Source organism: Ceratotherium simum, chromosome 24 (genome assembly GCF_057802395.1).
Source record: "Ceratotherium simum simum isolate JZ-2026a chromosome 24, ASM5780239v1, whole genome shotgun sequence".
Taxonomy (NCBI): Eukaryota; Metazoa; Chordata; class Mammalia; order Perissodactyla; family Rhinocerotidae; genus Ceratotherium; species Ceratotherium simum.
The window spans coordinates 28189415-28195414 of record NC_141923.1 but is presented as its reverse complement, the minus strand read 5'-3'; positions in this window follow the sequence as shown (position 1 = coordinate 28195414).

Genomic DNA, 6000 nt, shown 5'->3' with positions numbered 1-6000 from the left:
CCACATATTTTATAATTCCATTTATATGAAATGTCCAGAATTGGCAAATCTACAAAGATAGAAAGTATATTAGTGATTGTCAGGGGCTGGGAGTGGAGAGGAGGGAATGGAGAGTAACCACTCACAGGTACAGAGTTTCTTTTTGGGGGTGATAAAAATGTTCTGAAATTAGATAGTGGTGATAGTTGCACAACTCTGTGAATATACTAAAAACCAGTGAAGTGTGCACTTTATTTTTATTTATTTATTTTGAGAGAGATTAGCCCTGAGCTAACATCTGTTGCTAATCTTCCTCTTTTTTGCTGAGGAAGATTGGCCCTGGGCTAACATGCATGCCCATCTTCCTCTACTTTTTATGGGACGCCACCACAGCACGGCTTGATAAGCTGTGCGTCGGTCCACACCCAGGATCTGAAACTGTGAACCCCGGGCTGCTGAAGCGGAGCGCGCAAACTTAACCACTATGCCCCTGGGCTGGGCCCTGAATTGTGCACTTTAAAAGGGTAAATTTCATGAATTATATCTCAATTTAAAAATATACTAAGAAGTATGAGCAAGTAGAGTATATCCCAGGAATGCAAGGTTGGTTTAACATTCAAAAATCAATCAATGTAATTCATCATAATAATGGAATAAAGGGGAAAAACCACGGAATTATATCAATAGACTCAGAAAAGGCATTTGACAAAATTCAACACACAAGATGAAGGCTCTCAATAAACTAGAAATAGAAGGGAATTTCCTCAACCTGATAAGAAAGAATCTATATAAAAACCCTAAAATTTACATTATACTTAATGATAAAAGACTGAATGCTTATCTCTTAAGATTAGAAACAAGGCAAAGATATCTACTCTCAACACCTTTATCCAACACTAACTGTAAAAAAAAGACAAATGCAAAAAAGAAAAAAGGCAAATGGGTTGGAAAGGAAAAAGGAAAACTGTCTTTATTCACGGACAACACAATCATCTAAGAAATTCCTAAGGAATCTACGTGAAAGCTACTGGAACAAATAAATGACCATAGCAAGGTCGCAGGTGTTCCCTTCTAGGTATTCACCCAAGAGAAATGAAAGTGTAAGTCCCAAAAAAGACTTATACATGAATATGCATAGCCACTTTATTCATAACAGTCAAAACCTGAAGACAACTCAAATGGCCAACAACAAGTGAATGGATAACAAATTGCCCTGGGAGGAGGCATCTTTGTTTCGGCCAGTGGCTACTGAACCTTTGCCCTGTGGAGCCAGGAGAGGGTGAGAGGAAGACAGAGGGACAAAAGGTAAGTGATACTAACCTGGCCTGGAGATGTCAGCTGAGGAACAAAGAACACTTAGTTGGAGGTAGAGACTAGAGTTGCTCAGCAAGAGAGGAGTGAAGGTCACAGACACGGCTGTGAGATTTGGGAAGCAGGAACAGAGAAAGAGACCTCAGAAGCGAAAGGGTACAATAGCTATGAGGAGAGTGACTTTGTGCATAAAGAGGATTTTCAGAAATTTGGTATGTGATGTGATTCTCTCTTCTTGATGTTTCTTTTGGATGAGACACTGTACTGGGACAAGCCCAATTCTATTTGGGCGACATAAATATAACAGCAGTAATAGCTATAGGCACTATTTGCTTACTAGGCACAAGGGCTAAGCAATTTAAATGAGTGCAGTACTTTGAGGTGGGTGTTGTAATTCCCATTACATAGATGAGGAACCTGAGGCACAGAGTTTTGAGTGCTCTGCCCAAGATCACACAGTTACTAAGCGGCAGAGCCAGAATATTCAATTGCGTCTTCCAACCCAAAGCTAAGAAACCATTTCCCTTTTTTACCTTCTTCCCTGACCAAGGTTTTCTCCACATCCTTTTCGGATTGGGTGGGTGAGGGAGGGGTGCCAAAAAGTGGTCTGGTCCAGGCCTCACATTCCCAAAGCACCATGTCTCCAAATGAGGTCATAAATCCAGCCAGAGATACTCAGCTGGGCCTGAGAGAAGAGGGGATTCACCCGGCTTTAAAGTTACTTCCCCCTGCCTGACAGTACCACCTCCAGCGAGTCATGAATTAATAACTGTATGAATCCCATAATTACCTGGTTCTAGCACAACTATGTTGTTTTGAAAATATACTGTAATTTTTGTTACCTCATCTTGATACATCTTCATTTTTTAATCCAGCAGGAAACTGAAAAATGGAGTGGCCTCTCTTGATCTTTGAGAGGCCTCAGAAAGGGACAGATAAGAGGGGAATCCGCTGGAAGCAACTCTGATGCCCACTCTGGGAGCTGCCGCTCTGCTATCAGCATCGCCATACCCACAGGCGGAAGTAGGTCAAAAATCTGGGATCACAGAGGCTGCATGGAGCAGAGCGCCTCTGTCCAGAAGTTTCCTGAGCTTTGAGGAGGTTTGTGAGGAAGCCACCGGGTCCAGATTGACCAGAGGAACAGTTGCTTTTGGGGCCATGGTCTTTAACTCAGTGGTTCTCACCTGGGGCAATTTTGGCCCCCTCCCCAGAGGACAACTGGCAAGGTCTGGAAACATTTTTGATTTTCACAGCTGTAGGGTTTTACTGGCATCTAGTGGGTAGAGACCAAAGACGCTCCTAAACATCCTACAATGCACAGGACAGCCCCTCACAACAAAGAGTCATCCACCCAAAATGTCAAAAGGGCCGCAGTTGAGAAACCCTGCTTTAACCCTTTGGGGCCCGGCCACGTGCAGGGCTGCCACGCCCTCCCAAGAAGCTTCCTACAAGTCCTTATCTGGGCTTAAAGCCAAGAGGGTTGGACGACAGGCCATGCCCACAGGGGGAATTTCCCTACCATCACCTGGCCACCCCCTCGGTCCCCTTCGCTGGAGAGCTCTGCCCTCAGGTAAATGTTTTCCCTACTTATTTGGGAAACTTTGAGAAAAATCCCCTTTAGCCATCTTGTAAGCAGTGAAGATGTACCATACAGTGCTTTTTCCACCAAAAATAAAAAATAAGGCGGCTAGGGGATTTCTATTATTCTAGCTCAAATAACTAAAAAGCGGCAGTCAACCCTTAAGATTTTAAAGGTGGCACATCCACCAATTGGCCCTCAAAGGGACGCTCAGGCGGAGCTCAGAGAAAGAGAGCGGGGTTTAGCATCAACAAATTCATGGTGTAGACGAGGGGGAGGGGTGAGAACCTAGGACCTCTGACCCGGTTGGGGGCAGCCTAGAGGGTGGGCAGCAGCTGACGGGAAAGGCCTCCCCCGCCTCCCCCAGCCGGGAGCCGCCTCAGTGAGGCACCCTCGGGGAACCCAGGGGCATTTGCCTGCCGTCTCAGGAGACTCTTTTCTTCGTTCTTCTGCCTGGGTTTCATCTTTACTAACTAGAGAATGGACTATTAGGGAATATAAGGCTAAATGCTCTAGGACAGTGAAACCGCCTCTCAGGGCAAAAGGCAGAGGGGCCTAAAACGCAGCCAGTGGTCCCACGCAGCAGCCGAATGCACCAGTGAGAGCCTGCCAGGAGACAGGAGGGCTGCGGGCACTTCCGGACGCTAAATCCCCCGTGAGGCCCTGCTCTTGCTTGGTGTGCTTTGGTGGGCTGGGCTCTGGGCTTCACTCAGATAGGTCAAGTACCAGCTCAAAGCAGGTGATGGGAATAGATTTGGGGTCCGGGCACTGGAATGGGGTTGGAGCCTTTGTGTCCCAGGCAGATGAGAGAGAATGAACAGAGAGAGAAGAGCCAGGCGGTGTCTAGTCCTCCTGGGCCAGGAAGCTTAACAACGATGCCGCGAACTGCCCCCTCCTGGAGAAATGTGCTCGAAGATTTCCCCTACATCAAATGGCTGCCTATTAGAACCCCCTCCGGGGAGCTTTTAAAAAATACCCATGCTCAGACCAATTAAATCAGAATTTCTAAGAGTGGGTCCCAAGCGAGTATTTCCTTCCTTCTTTTTGGCCTTGGGAGATTTTGCACCACCTTCCAGGGAGGGAGGCCTGATTTCTGAAATGACTCTCCTGGAGGAAAAGTACCTAGTTCGGTAGTCAGCACCACCCCCCACCCCCAAGAGTGGGGAACGCACCAGATACTCAGGAGGTTTCCACTCTGCGTCATTCCTGTGTTTCAACCCATTTCCTTACCGATATGGTCAGAGCATCCGTGCTCTTGTAAAACGTGCGTCAGTTACATCTCAAAGTCTTGGAAATGGGCTGAGTCGGCGAGCAGTGGACTGTAGTATATATTCGTCCTGGCACTGAAAACAGCAAAGAAATAGGAGAACTGGACTGGTGTGAATACAGCAGGTTTGTGGCACTCTAAAAAACACCATCTATTTTCAATTACCTTAAGAAGCCCATTTACCTGCAACGGATCCTGCTAATTTTAAACAAGCCTGATCCAATAGGCACTGGTATTAAAAGACCAGTTATTAAAACACTGAGATACAGATTGGCAAAGAGCTGCTGCCCTAAATTCTTGGAGCTCCCCCTCCTCCCACGTCTCCCTTCCGCTCCTCAAGACCACCCTCTCTCCCACCTCCCGTGATCCAGCAACTCAAAGGTTAGGTATTCCGTCCAGCAGGGGCCAGAATTTGCTCTAACTGGTGGGTACCCATGCAATACAGGTTGTCCAGGATGTCACCCTTGACTATAAACCATTCCAATCCTCTCAAGAAAGCAGTTTTCCTCAACAATACAAGTTTTTGTTTTTTTTTCATATTGTGGCACTGTCCTAAGAACTTTACAAACTTGAACTCATTTCATTCTTATGACAACCCTATGAAATAGGTCATATTATATTCACATTTTATAGATGTGGAAATTAAGGCACAGAGAGGTTAAGTAACTTGCCAAGGTCACCCAGCTAATAAGTGGAGAGCTGGGCTTCTAGGCCTGTCTGGCTATAGAATCCGTTTCTCTCAACCATAGGAAAGATGACCATGAAATAAAGAGATGTGTTTTTTTTTTTTTCCACAAAGTAGACTCCAGCACTGCTCTTCACTACTGTTGCCTTCCACCAAATTTACACCTGGGGAAACAGAGGCCCAGAGAGGGAAGAGACCTTCCTAGGTCATAAGTCAGATGGAGGCAGAGCTAGGAGCAGAATGCTGCCTCTTGACTCCCTCCTGGTCTCGTATCAGATGGCTTACATCAACTCAACGTCCCCTCAGAAATCCTTTTGGGAAGTGTGGTGGTTTTAAATGTCCACAAATTCTTTGATACTCCTCCCTTCAGGAGGTGGAGCCTCGTTCTCCTCCCGTGAGAGTGGGCTGCACTTAGAGCCTCGCTTCTAATGAAGAGAACAAAGCAGAAGTGATGGGAGACTAGGTCATAAAAGGTACTGCGACTCCTCCTCACTCTCACTAGCAGACTGATCGCTGTGGGGGAAGGCAGCTGCCATGTGTGACCTTGAAAAGGTTACTTAACCTCTCTGTGCCTCAGTATTCCACATCCATAAAAGGGGGGGAAAGAGTACTTACCTCCTATGCCTGTTGTGAGAATTAAATGAGTTAATTCATGTACCTTGCACATAAGAGGTGATACATACTAAGGATGCTGGGTGCAGTTGTACAAATTGTTCACTGTTCAAGGGCTCCCATCTCAGAAGTCAAATAGGGGCTCACCTGTCCATGCCCTCTGGCCTGGGATTGCCTACCAAGAGGTGGCGCTGTTTTCTATTTGTACCGGCGCCGTGTATGAGCCAAACAACTGTTCTGATGTGTTAGTTGTCAGCACCAGGGATTTCACTGTCTAGCAAATGCTGCCTTAGCTTTATCCTTAGGCTGTGGGCTGGGGTTAGCTGAGCTAATACTGGCTGTAGTACAACTCTTCCTTGGTGGCTCTGTGGAGCTCTCCAGAATACCCTCAGTGGGATGCCTATATCCTAAGCCTTGCTGTGACCATTCAGATACTGTGCAATAAAAAAAAAAAAAATTAAATGTAAAAATATTGACAATATAGGTGCTGGCCCGGTGGCGTAATGGTTAAGTTCACGTGCTCTGCTTTGGCGGCCCGGGGTTTGCAGGTTCATATCCCGGGTGTGG